Below are 17,360 nucleotides of genomic sequence, written 5' to 3' on the forward strand. Positions count from 1 at the left end.
CTTTGAATTCCTAGTATCTGTCTCCTAGTAAAATGAATGTCATGCCATAAACATCTGCAAACCCCATGTTTACTTCAGTGGTATTCACAATGACCCAGTTATCAAATCAGCCTACATGGTCCTCAGCAGATGAATGGATAAGAGACACGGCATGTATGTACGCGATGGGCTAGTCATTCACCCATTCAAAACAAAGTTATGTTGTTGGCAGGAAAATGAATGGAAGTGGAGATTACTGTGCGAGATAGGCGAGTCTCACAAAGACAAGGAGGATGGTTAATCATTGTCATCTTGACTGGACTTAGACCTCAACACCTCTGGGCGTGGGTGAGGGTATTTCCGGAACACTCTGCCAAGGCTGGAAGACGATCCTGAATGTGGGCAGCGGCGCTCTACGAACTAGGGTTCTGGAACGAACAAACACGAGAAGGCTCGCCCAAGCAGTGGATTATCATTCCCTCTCTGCTTCCTCACTGCGGACAGCATGTGACAGCACGTAACATGCTGCCTCAGGTACCTGCTGCCTTGCCTCCCTAGACATCGTGGGTAAATCCGCTCCAGGCATGCGCCCAAGCAAACCCTGCCCGACTTAGTCTGCTTCTTGCCTGGTTTTTTGATCGCAGTCACTAGGAAAGTAGCCAACACAAAAAGCATCATATATTTTCTGTCACAGGTGTAATCGGGCATGTTAGATTATTGTCAACAAGCTAGGGTCATTTGGGAAAGGGGATTCTCAATTGAGAAAGTGCCGCTGTCTAGTTGGCCTGTAAATATGTCTGTGGGGGGCGGACTTTGATTAATGATTGATGGGAGGGGGTATACAGTCCACTCTGGGCAGTGCCATCTCCAGTGAAGGTGGGTTTTTTGTTTTTTTGTTTTTTTGGGTTTTTTTCCCTACACAGGGCTTCTCTGTGTAACCCTGGCTATCCTGGAACTTGCTCTGTAAGACCAGGCTGGCCTTGAACTCAGAGATCTGCCTGCCTCTGCCTCCCAAGTGCTGGGATGAAAGGCGTGCGCCATCATTCCCAGCCAGGGAAGGTAGTCAGTCGTATGCAGTATACATAAAACAGACTGAGCAAGCGTTGGAAGCAAACCAGGAAGCAGGATTCCTTATGGCCTCTGCTTCAGTTCCTGCTTTCAGGTTTCTGCCTCGCGTTCTTGCCCTGGCTTCCCTCCGTGGTAGATTTTGGAAACTGTGAGATGAGACAAACCTTTTCCTCCCAGATTGTTTATGGTCATGGCGTTTATCACCTTGAACTACAGCAGGTGAGCCGGGAAACAGAGGCAGCACTATTAAAGATCAGGAAGGTGGAGGAACAAAAAACATGAAATAGAACAGATGAGGAAGTCAGCGTACTTATAAGAGTGTATAGAAATGTTATACTAAAGCCCATTGCTTTGTGCAATTTGTATACTAATGAAAGGAAAGTTTAATGGATGAAGCTGAAATACATGTGTGTGTGTGTGTGTGTGTGTGTGTGTATGTGTGTGTGTGTATGTATATGTGTGTGTGTGTGTGTGTGTGTGTGTGTATATATATATATATATATACACACACATATACAGGTATACATGTATATATTAGATCTGACAGCATTTGCTTCGTTATTCGTGCCATCAACCCACAGATACTAGAAGTTCTGTTTTAGTCACAGATTTTAGAGAGCATGGATACACAAAAGTCAGAAACAGAAACCATGGATTTAAGCCCTGTCTGGCCAGGACATTTAGTCTGAATTTTCAGTGTTTACTCAGTGGAAAGATGGAAGAAGTCAGAGCTTGACGAGGAAAAGGAGGGGCCTCTATGTTTTTATTACATTTTTAAAAAATCAAGTTTGTGATTAAAAATAAAAAAATAAAATATTCAGCCCCACTCCACGTAAAGCAGAATGGAATATAAGAAAATGTGTCTCAATGCTCCGCTCCTGAAGCTATAAGCCAGCAGTTCTCAACCTGCAGGTTACCACCCCTCTGGGAGATAAATGACCCTTTCACAGGGGTTGCATGTCACATCCTACATATCAGATACACACAGTACAATCCACAGCAGTAGAAAAATTACAGTTATGAAGGAGCAATGAAAGTAATTTTATGGTTGGGGTCACCACAACATGAAGGATATTAAAGGGCCACAGCATTAGGAAGGCTGAGGACCACTGCGTAAACTAAAGAAAACTCTTTCATTTGTAGGGAGATGCACTTCTATTGTGGACAGTTAGAAATAGGGAGATGCACTTCTATTGTGGACAGTTAGAAATAGGGAGATGCACTTCTATTGTGGACAGTTAGAAATAGGGAGATGCACTTCTATTGTGGACAGTTAGAAATAGGGAGATGCACTTCTATTGTGGACAGTTAGAAATAGAGAGATGCACGTCTATTGTGGACAGTTAGAAATAGGGAGATGCACTTCTATTGTGGACAGTTAGAAATAGGGAGATGCACTTCTATTGTGGACAGTTAGAAATAGGGAGATGCACTTCTATTGTGGACAGTTAGAAATAGGGAGATGCACTTCTATTGTGGACAGTTAGAAATAGGGAGATGCACTTCTATTGTGGACAGTTAGAAATATATCTTTATACCAGATGTTCTAAACTCCCTCTCTGAAAGTCCTTTTGGCCTTCCCTGATTTCCTGTTGTTATTTTCTTAGCTTCACAATGAGTAGACATTCTTGTTCTCATAGACATCAGAGGTTTGGTGGGGGTAGAGAGAGCCAGTTGGTTGCTACCTAATCTGAATACTTAGAGCAAATTCACTAGGTTCTTAGCTGTTCTTTGTGCCCTTAACTTGGGTTAGGACTAGTCCATGGGGAGTTTATCTGCTCCTGTTGACCTTCCTGGCACGGAAGACCTGTGAGCACTGGTATAGGATGGCAGAAGTGATGTCATACCCTACCCTGCTGAACACATTCTTGGCTGAGGCTTGACACCCATCACATGTCTGATCAGAGGTTCTGCCAGAACCCTCAGAACAAGCTGTGGCTACATAAAGGTCTCTCTTGCTTTAGGGAGCTGTCAGTGTCTGAGAAGGGTCCCCAGGGCTGACAGCTCTGCTCAACAGTTCTTCCTTCTCTGAGTCTCCAAGTTCTCTTCAGTGGACGTGACCTGACACAATCATATAAATGCATTATAGTTCACTTAACTATTATTCCAGGTTGTTGACATACATTTGCTTTTTAAAGTAGTAACCATATAAGAATAAACATGTGTAAATCTTCTTAATTTTTTATTATATTTATTTATTCACTTGTATGTGAGATGCCTGACTTGCCAGCAAGTAAGACGCCACAGCAGGATCCTTCTGCAACACGTTTATTGGGAGAGCATGGACTGCATAGGCGAAAGACCCCGAGCCCCAGAACTGGTGCTGCTTATATAGGCCTAGGAGTGATGTGTCCTCACCTGATTGGTTGTGCCCTCAGCACCTCATTCACGTGCCTCGGGTCAGGCAGTGACTCAGCAAAAAACTCTATGGCACATGCGCACATTGGTTGTTTACCCATATTCATGGCTTCCCACATCTCTTGTAATGGCGTTTGCGGCTTCCCACACTTGTATATGCGGGGGCAGGGGCACAGACAGCAGATAACAGCTTTCAGGAATCTGTACTTTACCTCCAGCATATGGGTCCCAGGGATCAAACTCAGGTTGTCAGGTTTAACAGCAAGCACATTTACCTGCTGAGCCATCCTGCTGGCCCATGAGTAAATATAATCTCTAGCTGCTTCTTTCCTCTGTAAGGATAGGATCTCAGAAGTGACATAAGCTTCCCTTTCTTCCCCCAAGTTGTTTCCGGTGAGTGTTTTATCACAGCATCGGGGACAACAACACTGGGTGAAGAGGTGACAACCACAATCGTGACTCATGGAAAGCTAAGGCAATAGGATCATAAGTTCCAGGATAGCCTAGAGAGGCTATGACAAACAAAAACAAACACCTAGAAGACTGGGGGATGGAGCTCAGTGGTGGTGATTGTTTGCCTTGTACAAAGGAACCTGGGCTCAATTGCCAACACTTCACACCAACAATAAAACGTTAAAAAGAAACATAGGCAGGAGAAATGGCTTAACAGTGAAGATCACTTCTTCCTGCTCTTGCCCACCTGAGGTTCAGTTTCCAGCACCCATCTCAGGGCAGCTTACATCCATCTGAAACCCCAGTTCTGTGGGATCAGAAATCGTCTTTTGGCCTCTGTGGGCATCCATCCACACACAAGTTCCAGGCTCACACAGATACACCAATAAAAATAAAATCCAAAGGGGAGGGGAGTTAAAAAAAAAAAAAAGCATCAATCGAACCAACCACAGCTATTGTGCTGCAGAACTTAACTATGGAAACCACCCAGAGGCGTGCAAAAGTTTAATTTCTTATACCTGATTGAAAATCTTCTGGGCTTTGGGCAATAACACTGAGTCCCTGTGATGGTCTGTCTGCAGCTGCTGCTCTTTCCCTTGCTTTGAAGTACAGTGGTTTTGTCATGGGCGTTTTCACCATCATGGGTGAAGGAGGCCTATTAGATGTAAAGCAGTGGAAACACCTGTGCTCCGCAGTGCTCGTGATGGACAGAATCTTGGCAGCAGGTGAGTGGAGATGGCTGTCAAGGCCACTAGCTTAAGGATGAGGTGACAAAGATGCCACACACATGTGCCATGCGGATCTGAGAGAAGCTCACTGTTGGCATAGCCTCAGCATGATCGGAAGAATCAAGGCAGGACGTTGCAGAAGTAAGCGTGGGGCAGGCTTGAAAATGATGGAAACTTAAAAGCTCTCCTCTCTGTTCTCACTAATATTGACAGAACATGGGAGATGTAATAGCTGAAGGGACTGGGGAGCAATCTCTGTCCAATCCTTATATACTATCAATGTAGGGGTCACTGTCAGGAGAAAGGTTTAATGAAGGAAAGGTTTAATGAAGTGCAGGGGCAAACACCTGAGAAGCTGAGGCAGGAGGATCACTTGAGCCAAGGTTTGACAGCATCCTGGATAACTAGTAAGATCCCATCTCAAAAAAAAAAAAAAAAAAAAAAGGCAAAAGCAAGATCAGGACTAAACATGACAGAATCAGAAGGAAGAGGTGGATGGAGAGATGGCTCAGTGGTTAAGAGCATCGATTGCTCTCTCAGAGGACCTGTGTTTGATTCCCAGTAACCACATGGTAGCTCACAACCAACTGTAACACTAGTTCCAGGGGATCTGATGCCCTTTTTCTGGCTTCCAGGGGCACCAGACACACATGGGGTACAGAGACATACATGCAGGAAAAGCACTTATACACATAAAAAAATAAAAATAAATAACTCACCCCTCCTTCAAAAATAACCAATAATGTGGGTTTAGTTGGTGGCTGAGAACTTGCCTAGCAAGCCTGAGGCCCTGGGTAAGGTTCTTAGCTCAGCCAATCAATCAACAGTAAATAAATAAATAAATCCATGTTGATATACACTGAGAAAGAACAGCTTCAGAGTTGGTCCAGGCAAGTTTCTAAACTAAACAAATTAATAAGCCAAAGAGTAGCAATAAGAAATCAGAAATCATAAAGCATTATAAAATTGAATCCAAAACCACATAAGGATCACACACACACACATACACACACACACACATACACACACACATACACACACATATACACACACACATATACACACACACACATACACACACATACACACACATATACACACACACACATATACACACACACACACATACACACACACACATACACACACACACATATACACACACATACACACACACACACACACACACACACACACACCATGCATGACAGAGAGGAACTGATTCCAGGAACGCAAATCAGAACAACCCTGAGATTCCACCTCACCCGAGTCAAAATGGCTAAGATCAAAGCCTCAGGTGACAGCAGATGCTGGCAAGGATGTGGAGAAAGAGGAACACTCCTTCCATTGCTGGTGGGATTGCAATCTTGTACAACCACTCTGGAAATCAGTCTGGTGGTTCCTCAGAAAATTGGACATAGTTCTACCTGAGGACCTAACTATACCACTCCTGGGCATATACCCAGAAGATGCTACAACATGTAATAAGGACATATGCTCCACTATGTTCATAGCAGCCTTATTTATAATAGCCAGGCACTGGAAAGAACCCAGATGTCCTTCAACAGAGGAATGGATAGAGAAAATTTACACAATGGAGTATTCAGCTATTAAAAACAATGAATTCATGAAATTCTTAGGCAAATGGATAGAACTAGAAAATATCACCCTGAGTGAGATAACCCAATCGCAAAAGAGCACACATAGTATGCACTTACTGATAAATGGATATTATCCCCAAAGCTCCAAATAACCAGGATACAATTCACAGACCACATGAAGCTCAATAAGAAGGAAGACCAAAGTGTGGGTGCTTCAGTCCTTCTTAGAAGGAGAACAAAATACTCACAGGAGTAAATATGGAGATGAAGTATAGAGCAGAGTCTAAAGGAAAGGTGACCCAGAAACTGTCCCACCTGGAGATCCATCCCATATACAGTTACCAAACCCAGACACTATTGTGGATGCAAGAAGTGCATGCTGACAGGAGCCTGATATGGCTGTCTCCTGAGGGGCCCTTACAAATACAGAGGCAGAGGTTCACCACCAACCACTGAACCAAGCACGGGGTCCCCAAAAGAGGAGTTAGATAAAGGACTGAAGAAGTTGAAGGGATTTGTAACCCTATAGGAAGAACAACAATATCAACCAACCAGGACCCCCCCCCCAATAATTCCCAGGGACTAAGCCACCAACAAAGGAGTACACATGGCTCCAGCTGCATATGTAGCAGAGGATGGCCTTGTCAGGCATCAATGGGAGGAGAGGTCCTTAGTTCTATGAAGGCTCAATAGATGCCCCAGTGTAAGGGAATGGAGGGCCGGGAGGTGGGAGTGGGTATGTGGGTGGAGGAACACCCTCAAAGAACCAGGGGGAAGAATAGGATGTTTCCAGGAGGGAGGGAAACCAGGAAAGGGGATAACATTTGAAATGTAAATAAAGAAAAATCCAATTAAAAAAAAAAAAAAGATCTTTTTCTCAACAATAAAAGAACTTCTGGGGGAATGACTATCCCTGACCTCAAGCTGTATTACAGAGCAATAGTGATTAAAAAAATTAAATTTTTTAAAAAACTGTATGGTATTGGTACGGAGACAGGCAGGAAGATCAATGGAGTAGAACTGAAGACCCAGAAATGAATCCACACACCTATGGTCATTTGATCTTAGACAAATGAGCTAAAACCACCCAGTGGAAAAAAGACAGCATTTTCAACAAATGGTGCTGGTTCAACTAGCAGTCAGCATGTAGAAGAATACAAATTGATCCATTCTTATCTCCTTGTACAAAGTTCAAGTCCAAGTGGATCAAGGACTTCCACACAAAACCAGAGACACTGAAACTTATAGAGTAGGGAAAAGCCTCAACACATGGGCACTGGGGAAATTTTCCTGAACAGAACGCCAATGGCTTATGCTCTAAGATCAACAACAAACAAACGGGACCTCATAAAATTGGAAAGCTTCTGTAAGGCAGTTTTGGTTGTGTTGTTTTGTTTTGTTTTGTTTTGTTTTGTTTTGTTTTGTTTTGTTTTGTTTGTTTCCTATCCAGATCCTATGGCAAGTGAGAGGCCCACCACATTAATTCCCTAACCTTCTCTTCCCACATCCATCACTACCACATTGCTCCACAGCCATCATGGAGGCTGAGGCTGCTTCCCAGTAAACAGTGGTCAGAGCAGTGCTCGTCTCTCTATCTTTTATGAATCTTCTGGTGTTCAGGATAATGCCATCCTGTGGTCTCTATTGTTCTACAAGGAGGCCCACCTAGAACATTCTAGGGAGAATGTAAGTCCTTGCCCTCCTTAGGATTCCCCATAAAATATGGAACGAATAGGAAATACGTGTATTATGAGGGAGAGACTCACTGGTACAGAGGCTGAGAATACTCAGCCTTCTGTCTTCTGCAAGGTGGAGACACAGGGGAACCAGTGGTGTGATTCCAGCCTAATGTCCCCCGAGTCTTAAAGGAGGTGAACAGATGTCTGATTTAGTGCTGAATATTCAGTAGTCATTTACTATCAGCACTTTGGCCAGTCGCAGGCATTGCTGAGCTGTGTAAAAAGCTTCTCTGGCTAAGATGACAGCAGCACTCATTCCTAATTATAATATACATTTATAATTATTTAAAAGGGGATTTAGTGGGTATGCCATATCCACTTCACAAAACAGTATCAGTGGCTTCCCAACTAGGCCCTGTGACTTACTTCCTCTAGCCCCTGACTAGGCTTATAAACCTGACTAGGTTTATAGTACCAGACATGATCTCCTTCCTGTGGAACAGGCCTCAGATGCAATCAGAAATTAGCTGGTTAGTTTCCTGACAAATTTGCCACTGTGAAACCAGTGGGCACATATCGAATGGCAGGCCAGTAGTAGAGCATGCAAAATCCATAGCTAAGTAAGACTGTTGACAACAATTGGTCCCCAGTAGCTTGTGTAACTCCTTCTAGCATTGTGACGGCTACCTATCAGGAAGGAAGCTTGCAGATTTCTCTACATCCTTCTAACAGAGCGTGCAGTATCTTCAGTAATAGGGTCTTACCATCTAGCTATGGTGGGCAACCAATTATAGTGAAAATAGCCTGCATTGTTTGGGGAGTTGAGGGACCTCTCTGACCAGCAACTTGCAAAGAAGTAGTCCACCCCTGGCGCTTTAGTTAGGGATTCTATTATTGCTGGGACGACACAGGGTGACCAAAGCAACTTGGAGAGGAAAGGGTTTACTCAGCTTATGTTTCCTCATCCCAGTTCATCATCAAAGGAAGTCAGGACAGGAACTCAAGCAGGGTAGGAACCGGGAGCCAGTAGCTGACATAGAGGGTATGGAGGGGTGCTGCTTACTGGCTTGCTCCCCAAGGCTTGTTCAGCCAGCTTTCTTATAGAATTCAGGAGCCCCTGGCCAGGGATGGCACCATCCACAACAGGCTGGGCCCCTTCCCATCAATCACTAATTAAAAAAATACCCTACAAGCTTTCATACAGCCCCATTTTATGGAAGAATTTTCTTCACCTCTCCTCTCAGATGACTTTAGTTTGTGTAACACAAAACTATCCACCACACCTGGTACTGTCCACCTAATTTTTTTTTAGACTGCTTTAGGCTGGAGTAACAGCCTGTGATAGATAAAGTAGATGTGGTGGTATATACCTATAACCCCTGTATTTAGGAGACTGAGGCAGAAAGATGGTGAATCTGTAGCTTGGGCTGTACAGTAAGATTGTCTCGGCAATGAAGGAGAATCAGAAGGAGAAGTACTGAACTCATAAAAGCCTGTCGCTTCTGTCTCCGACCAGCAGAAAAGAGCGACAACACAGCGTTCTTCTCAAAGCAGTTTATTCAAGAACCTTTCAACATGCAAGCAAGAATCTCTCCTAGCCCCCAATCGCAATCCCTTATATAACCCCTCAACCATGCCGCATCAGCCCAGTCCGCGTAATCTCAGTTCATTGGCCTTCTTCATCAAATGGCCTGATCTTGCATCATGGTGCGCCTGCGCAGCTCTCACGATGGATGTGGCTTATTTTCAGGTGTATGAGGAAGTCAGGTGCAAGTCATAAGACTTGGCTGCAGTCCCGGGCTCCATCTTGGGACTACTGCCACACCCGCTCCCCACAATAGCCATCTGATGTTAGGAACTTAATGGCTTTGATTTAGTGAATATTTGCATTTCTAAAATGTAAATGAATACAGGATTTTTAATATCAAAAGGGGCAAATGTTTTCTTCAAAGGGTTAATTTTGAGAAGTCACCTTTTTAATGGAAATCAGAACATTGTGAAGGTGCATTAAGACTATGTCCTCATCTGCATATGGTGGTGCACACCTTTAATTCCAGCACTTGGGAGGCAAAGACAGGTAGATGAATCCCTGAGTTTAAGACCAACCTGGTCTACAGAGCAAGGACAGCTAGGACTATATAGAGAATCCCTATCTCAAAAAACTAAAAGAAAAAGAAAAGGAAGAGGAAGAGAAGGAGGAAGAGGGGAAGGAGGAGGAAGAAGAAGAAGAAGAAGAAGAGGGAGGAGGAGGAGGAGAAAGAAGAGGAAGAAGAGAAAGCACAAGCCCTCTTTAATATTTGCACTTCTTTAATACAATTGAAATAATGGAGGAAGTTGTTTGGATAGGAGTCCATTTCCTTAGGTTTGATTATTTAACATTATTTCAAGCAGAACTGTGATCTATTGTCATGCCTTATACCACTGGTGAAAATAAAATCAGAAAAAAAAAGTCTGGAAATGTAATTGCTTTGTCAAACAGTACATTTGCACTTTGATAGATTCTATTATACTGTCCTTTGAAGAATAATAGCAGATTTATGAGTTGGGACATTACTCAGCGGTAAAGCATTTCCCTAGCTTGCACAGGCTCTGGGTTTGATTTAAATTCTCTCTAATGATATGAGATGCTACATTTGAAATAGTTTGGTCAAAGGCAGTATCAATATTTTTATCTGCCAATCTGATAGATGGTATTAATATTGTATTATTTGATTGAATTTTCTGTTATTAAAAACAGGGCATGTGTCTTTTCATATTATTGAAAGCCATTTGAATGCCTTTGCCTATGAACTGCCTGTCATGTTTTTCACCCATCATTCTGTTCAGCTAGTTTATTGACTTGTAAGAATGCTATCTATAGTAAGGAAAGCACCCTTTGCCTTAACGAGTTTGCAGTTTACCAGTAGCAATTTTGCCTGACCTGTATCATTTTCCATGAAGAAAACGTGTTTACTTTTATGTAAATAACATGCCAGTTCCTTACCTGGAGGCTTCTGGAATCTTTCAATTCTCAGACAACTCTTGAGTGTAATGGCATTTTTCCCGAATTCTTTTTTTGTGTTTCCATGGTTTCTGTTTTGAAAAAACACAATGTGACTCTTTCATATACTTGGAATTTTGGAGGGTGTGATTCATGACTTAAGGAAATACTTTTCTTAGTCATCTCAATACTCAGTTGTTTAAAATAAAAATCTCCCCAATAATTCAAAATTTACTATAAGTTGACATGTTTGGGTATATCTACATTTAGATCCATTGAGTGGTATTTAAGGCTTTTACAGTCTGTTTTGATACTTTATGGGTCTTTTTGTTTGGTTTTGTTTCTTTTCTTTTCTTTCCACTATCTCACTATGTAGACTAGGTTGGCCTGGAATTCACATGATCTACCTGCAAAGTGCTGGGATTAAAGACACACACCACCTCACTGAGACAGTACTCTTTTTTTATTTTAATAAAAACCTTCCTGATCGTTACATTATGTTTGCTTCCCATGTAAATTTTGCAATTGTCTTTGTTGGCACCCCACCACTCTCCCAAGTTTTGTTGGTGAGTTGATTAGATCTGAATTTCAAAAAGATCATTGTGGCTACAGCGTGAAGAACAAGTGTGTGTGTAGGAAGCCCATGGAGCCCATGTTCATACACGCCTTTGATCCCAACACTCAGGAGGCAGAGACAGGTGGATCTCTGAGCTCAAAACCAGTCTGGTCTACAGATCAAGTTCTATGACAGCCAGGACTACACAGAGAAATTCTGTCTCAAAAGCAAACACACAAAGACTAAGGGCTGGAGAAATGGCTCTACGGTTGTCTTTATTAGGGTTTCCATTGCTGTGAAGAGACACCGTGACCAAAGCAACTCTTATAAGGACATTTAATTGGGGCTGGCTTACAGATTCAGAGGTTTAGTCCATTATTGTCATGGCAGGAAACATGGCAGAATTCAGGCAGGCATGGTGCTGGAGAAGGAGCTGAGAGTTCTACATCCTGATGTGAAGGCAGCAGGAGACTGTGTGTCACACAAGGCATAGCTTGAGCATGTATCACCTCAAAGCCCACCTCCACAGAGACATGCTTCCTACAACAAGTCTACACCTCCTAATAGTGCCACTTCCTATGGCCAAGCATTTAAACACATGAATCTATGGGAGGTGTACTATTCAAACCACCACAATGTCCAAACTGGACTGCCTTTAGACAGCATGCTCCGTGCCAAGTGAGAAGGAAGGTAAATTGTACCTGTTCCTGCACCTGATAGAAGTCAAGGCTGGAACTCCCCACAGGAATCTAGAAGCAGAAAACATAGAGGAATGCTTTTTGCTGGTTTGCTTGCTGGTTAATGCCCACCTAGCTTTCTTATACAGCCCAGGACTTCCTGCCTAGGAATGATACCACCCACGGTGGTACCATTAGTCAATCATTAGTTAAGACCATCTCTGCACAGATGTACCCACTGGCCAATCTGATTAGACTAATTATTCAATCTAGATTTCCATTCCCGAGTGACCCTAGGTTATGTCAAGTTTACAGTAAGAACTCATGGTGATCCTCCTGCCTTAGCCTTCTGAATACTGAGATTAGTGATGTGTGCCATCACAACCAACCTTCAAAGATTTTTATTTTAAGACAAGGTCTCAATATGTGGTCCCAAACTGCCTGAAATTCACAGTCCTCCTCTATCTATCTGCCTCTCCTAGGATTACAGCCTTGTGCCACCATACCTGGCAAGAATAACAACCTGATACACACAGTGACATGGCTGAACCATTTATTTATTTATTTATTTATTTATTTATTTATTTATTTATTTATTTATTTATTAGTTTTTTTGAGACAGGGTTTCTCTATGTAGCCCTGGCTGTCCTGGAACTCACTCTGTAGAGCAGGCTGGCCTCAAACTCAGAAATCCGCCTGCCTCTGCCTCCCAAGAGCTGGGTCTTAAAGGCATGGGCCACCACGGCCCGGCATGACTGAACCTTTAAGGCATCATGCTTAGTGAATTTGCCAGACACAAAAGGACAGATTGTAAGTCTTAGTTACACGAGTGTCAAATCCATAGAAACAGAAAACAGAACAGTCATTAGTGAGGGGTAATGAGGAATTACTGGTAGATAGGTTCAGCTTCTAGCTGATATAATGAATACCATCCGGAGATGAATAGAGGTAATGGTTACCCCATATTGCAAACTAATGCCACTAAACTACTCATTTCAAATGGATGTGGTGAGTGGTAAATTTTACAGTTTGCATTTTTTTCTACATATCTCCTTGATAAACATGCCCGCCCTCACCACCGTAACAAACTGTGATCATATGACTGTGCATGAGCACTGTATATTAGCTCTCTGAGACCTAGGTATCACAAGGTAGGAAGCACCCTCATGCAAAACAATACAAAATATTTTAGGAAACACACTGAAGAGCGAGTACCCGGAAAGCCCCTCCCAAGCACAAACCACAATGGGAGGAAATCTGTCAGGGTGCAAAACCAAAAGTTTACAGCCAAAGCGCAGAGTCTACGCTCTGGCATGGTGTACAGAGGGACCCAGCACCAATACCAACTCAGGACTGACGGGATCAGCTGAGCTTTCTCTGCTTCCCTCTGTGTTTCCTGTTCGAGGGATAACCTTGCTCCCTAGCAGTTTTGTAGCAAACAGCTTTAAAGTGCTTGAATAAATAGAAGCCCTAAAGAACCCACTTTCATCACCAGAACGAAGCAGCCTTCGTTGAAGAACTTGTAGGAAGCTACGGTGAAACTGAGTTACCATTGGTTATGCTGAGCTGATGTGTGATAACCAACTGGGTGGCTGCTGAACCCTCGGGACTAAGTCCAAAAATAAATTCTTTTCAGATTAAAAGTTTTGTCCCAGAGGACAACCTAGAGGACTCTTCCATAAAAGGTAGGGGCAAGCTAAGTGCACAAGAATTCACTACATAATTTGTAAAATGATAACTAGAAAAGGGAAGGCAGGGTTAGATTGATACTGTATAAACTAAGAGATATCACTTCTAGCAATAAAAACTCGCTGGAAATTCTCCGCATAGAGAAAACATGTTTTTCTAAATGTAAAGTCATTGTCGTAGCATTAAAGAATGTGCAAAGACGGGTCTGGAGAGATGGCTGAACATTTTAGAGTACTTGCTGCTCTTTCAGAGGACCTAAGTTCAGTTCCCAGCACCCACACTGAGTAGCCCACAAGCACCCATAACTCCAGCTCCAGAGGATCTACCACCCTTTTCTGGCCTCTGCAGACACACACACACACCACACAACTGAGAATGCGCAAAGATGCCGGCATTGGTTTGATGACAGGAAATGAAAGTTCAGTCCAGAAGGACATGCTTTCCTGAGAGGAAGGCGCTAGTCGTTGCTACTCAAGGGTGATGGTGTGTGAGCTTGAGGATTTACTGTTCATCAACATTAATGAGCTCGGGTAAATGCCAAGGCAGAATGCCAAGGTAGCGCAGATGAAAGTACCAGGATGCTAAAAAGACATTGTTCAGTCCTCTGAACTAAACACCAAGTTCTAAATCACTGTCCCCTTTTTATTCCTCATCTGTCCTCAGTTCCTGGAGGTCTGTACACCCAGCTTCCCCTGCTCCTTACTTTCTTCAGGAAACTTCTGGACGAATATTGGGCAACAAGTGAGACTCTCAGCATCTCCACTATACACTGTCCCTAACACCTTAGACCCATGCTGCTAACTAACCTTTAAAACTCAATCATGGCAGACTATGCTTGCTCCTCTTTTGAATGGGTCTTGGAGAAGCCAGTTATTAAATGATGGTCAAGGGGAGGAGAGCAAAAGATCAGCCCTGGTATGCCCTTCTCGGTGCCAGCTGTGTCTTCATCTCCTCCTTGGTTCCCCTTCTTCTGAGACCCACCCTGGGCTGTTACCCACAAAGGCATGTAAGAGCAGTATCTTACACTTTTGAAGACTGCGGGCTCCACCCTTCAAAGCTTTAAGGAGATAAATTTAGACATGAAACAGGAAGTAATCTCTGTGTGACTGAGAGGAATCATAGGGAAATTATTGCCCCAAAATATCCTGAAGTTGAAGTGTGGGGGAGCCTCTCTCAGTCGTTAACATGGACAAGAATCCCTCGGTGGAGTTTGTGGAGCTACAACGGTGTTGGGGGAGGGGTAAACTCCAGTTTCAGATTCAGGCTGTCTGTGCTGGGGCCTGAAATTTTGCATTTCTCAAAAGCTCCCCCTGAGGCCCACGGGACAGGTGTTAGGACCATCCTTTGAGAAGCATTTTACCAGAGGTTAAAGAAGAGCGAAACCCTCTCTAGACTCCAAGGTTTTGTCCAAGTTTAAATGGAGACAATGGTGAATCAGGTCAGCTAAGGAGAGCATGGGTGTGGCTTGCTTAGTATGGAACAGGTAAGTCTGAATAGTCATTTTCTCCCCCCCCCCCCCCCGCACTGCCTTGATGAAATACCTGTCAAGAGCAACTTTAGGAAGGAAGGAAGGAAGGAAGGAAGGAAGGAAGGAAGGAAGGAAGGAAGGAAGGAAGAACTTATTCCAGCTCATTGTCTGAGGACTTACGATCCATCATGGCGGAGAAAGCCCGGCAGCAAGAACCATCAGTGCACCCCGGGGAGTCATGCGCAAACATCTACTCGCTATGAATAGAATACCAAAGAAAGAACAATTCAATGTAGTCATCCACATCTAGTTTGTTGAATCAATGAGTTTATTGGATTTATTTACAGGAGTATGGCGTGGGGAGTTACTTATGAGTGACCCTCACCCCTGCCACCAGATAGCTGCGTCACTACAAAACTCTGGCCTAGCATGGATGAAGACCTCCTAAAATCTGCATAGGCACACTCGCATCCGTAAACCTCCTACCTGCAAATGCTCTAGCATTCCCCTGCCCACGTGCAACTGACGCAGAGTTGTATATGGCCGTAGGGGTGGAGACAGGAGTGAGTAGGTGCAGCTTCACGTCAGGGTCTAATGATCTTCTCACCACCCCCACCATGAGGGAATGGTCAAAGGCCCCAGCTGGGAGGGCTCCTTGTAGGTAAGAGCAACTGCAGCTGCTTTGACTCCGAGATAGTAAACGGCAGCGTTATGCCCAGAGTACAAAGCTCCACAAATAGATCATTTGTAAGTGATAGGAGTTTGTGTGGCTTATAGTTCTGGAGTCTGTGAAGCCTTACGATAGAGAAACTGCTTCCAGAGCGCTGGCATTAAAGGTGTATGCCCCCACAGCCAGGCTTCCCAAATGATTCCTATACGGGCTCCAGGATGAGTGCCACTGTCCTGCGGGTTAGTCAGTCCTTCTCAGGCCTCATTACATGTAAGATTTGTTAAGGAACTTTAAAAATCACCTCAACCCAAACCTACTATAATCAAAGTCTATGAGATTTGGAAAGTAGGCATCAGTGATGCCTTATGGCTTTCAAATGAATCTTAAGGATATAAATTATGCCTAACATTAAACTTACCATTTTAACTTATGGGGGTGGTGGCTTTGTTTTGGTTTTTGGTGTTTAGTGTTTTTTTTTAAATATAAAACAAATCTTATGTTAGTGTTTTTTTTTAAATATAAAACAAATCTTATGTGTACAGGTATTTTGCTTTAATGTATATCTATGCACTACATGCATGCCTGATGCCTTGAGGTCAGAAGAGGGTGTCAAATTTCCTGGAACCAGAACTATAGATGGAGTGAGCCACCAAATGGGTGCTGAGAGCCAAACCCAGGTCCTCTAGAAAAGCACCAAGTCTCTCTCTTAGCCCCTGAGCCATCTTCCCAGCCTCATTTTGTTGTTGTTGTTGCTGCTGCTGCTGCTGCTGCTGCTGCTGCTGCTGTTGCTTTTTGCTTGTTTATTTTGAGATAGAGACTCACATATCCCAGGATGGCCTCAAATTCCTGTGAGTCTGAGGCTGCCTCATGATGTGGAAGCCCACATTACATAGGGAAAGCATATGAAACCCTCACCCTCCTTCCCATACCTCCCAAGTTCTAAGATGGGCATCACTGCAACCACTTTAAGTCACCAAGTCAGTGCCAGGGCGTCCATTCACAGGCATAGTATAACCACTACACTCTCTCAGAACTTCTCATCACCTCATGTTATCGCTCTTCACTAAACAACTAACTTCTATTCCCTGGCTCCCCAGCCCCTGGAAGCCACCAGTCTGTTTTCTGTCTCTATGACTCACTGACTCTACCATCCTCTGGATTATTCACTGCATACTGCTTTCCAAGTCCATGCATGCTAACACATGTGTTAGTCTCTGTATATTTGGGAGTTGGGGCTTGCCTCTAGGGCTTTATTCATAAATTCATCTATCACTGAGCTACAACCCCGACTCCGGTAGCAGGGATCAGAAATGTCATTTCTTTTTTTATATCTGAACAATATTCAACTGTATTTATGTACCACATCTAACATTTGGATTTTTCCAGTATTTTTGCTAATTTTTTTTGATTCAATAAAGTTTTCTTTTCCTAAATGCACAGCTGATTGAACCTGT

General features: G+C 43.4%; 2 long non-coding RNA genes across 2 annotated transcripts; one reads left to right on the forward strand and one right to left on the reverse strand.

The window, feature by feature from the left end:
* Positions 1 to 153: 153 nt before the first annotated feature.
* Positions 154 to 11,056, forward strand: LOC147000314 (uncharacterized). The gene is made up of 4 exons (XR_015046049.1): positions 154 to 513; positions 1,129 to 1,266; positions 4,440 to 4,583; positions 9,386 to 11,056. It is a non-coding gene; the product is annotated as an uncharacterized LOC147000314 (long non-coding RNA).
* LOC147000315 (uncharacterized) lies at positions 10,894 to 12,226 on the reverse strand. Its single transcript, XR_015046050.1, has 3 exons — positions 12,104 to 12,226; positions 11,758 to 11,873; positions 10,894 to 10,938 (listed from the first exon to the last, which is right to left on the reverse strand). It is a non-coding gene; the product is annotated as an uncharacterized LOC147000315 (long non-coding RNA).
* Between the last annotated feature and the right edge of the window lie 5,134 nt (positions 12,227 to 17,360).

This window comes from Mus caroli, unplaced genomic scaffold (assembly GCF_978045245.1).
Source record: "Mus caroli unplaced genomic scaffold, Mus_caroli_1 scaffold_19, whole genome shotgun sequence".
NCBI lineage: Eukaryota > Metazoa > Chordata > Mammalia > Rodentia > Muridae > Mus > Mus caroli.